Raw genomic sequence first — 1,163 nt, 5'->3', positions numbered from 1 at the left:
TTGACTTCAGCATCACAAAAATAATCTCAAAAGTGAACAAACATTTGTTTTGACCTAAGTGCGGCAAAATGGAGAACACTAGCCAAAAAGTCTGAATGTCTAACATCTACAAATCATGTGACCCGGGGCAATTCACATCCCCTCAAATTCAATTTTTTTCATCTTTCTTAAAAGATAGAAATACATTGGCAAACCCTTCCTGAACTACCAGGAAAAACTATCAGGATAGCAGGACCATCAGCATTTCTCTAGATGCCAAATTTCATCATCAGCTAGGTTTGAGAGAGCTCAGACACTGGAAACAATGAGGGGAGATTGTAGGAATGGGAGTGTGTTCAGAGAGCACTGCAGACACATCTCCAGGTACAACAGGTTCTCCATCCACCCCAGACCACACCTTCAAGCCCCCTCCAAATAGTAACTTTTCTGAGGCCATTGCCTATTCTTCTCAGTTAACTCACCTTTCTGAAAATTGATCCAAACCTTCCGATACCACCCATTCTCTGATAGCTATTGAATGAATACCTCATTAAATTAACCAACCTTTTTGCACTCTAGGCACTAGGATCAATAACTGCCGGGGGTGTGCAAAGCTAGGACTGTTAGTATTCTTGGACTCTTGTCTCTGCCGCAAAGCACAACTGAGAGGGACCAGGCCAAAGGGGTGTTCTTTCAGTTGGGATTCCTATTTATGGACACCCTCCTTCAAACTTTGCAACACCTACTTTACTCAAAAGAAAACCAGACACTCATCCAGTAACCCAACCTCCCTCCTAGTCACTGATCCTGGAAGCTAGGTCTTGTATAAACTTCTGTAAACTCAAACCAGGAGTGCTAGGCATGTTATGTAGTGCAGTGGGGACCAGAAATTTCACTTGCTGAAGAGACACCAAGAAATCTTAAAAATCCAACTGCCACAGAGTGACAGTCTGCACACACTTCACAATTATTTCTCTGTGAATTTGGGGGTATCTCACTCATATTGTTAATCACGTCTGCAGCAGGTCAAGTTAGGTCTTTTCAGCCCAAAGGTTTTTTTTCTCTTTCTTTCACTTTTAAAATATGGGAAGTCCCTTATCTAAAGAGGAAACCCAACATAAATTACAACTCCAATGTCTCCTTATAGCAGCCAGCTTTAAAGTAACTGGCCGGCAACTTGTAAA

The sequence above is a fragment of the Galeopterus variegatus genome, unplaced genomic scaffold (genome assembly GCF_000696425.1).
Source record: "Galeopterus variegatus unplaced genomic scaffold, G_variegatus-3.0.2 Scaffold3110, whole genome shotgun sequence".
In the NCBI taxonomy this organism is placed as follows: domain Eukaryota; kingdom Metazoa; phylum Chordata; class Mammalia; order Dermoptera; family Cynocephalidae; genus Galeopterus; species Galeopterus variegatus.
This window is presented reverse-complemented; position numbering follows the sequence as displayed.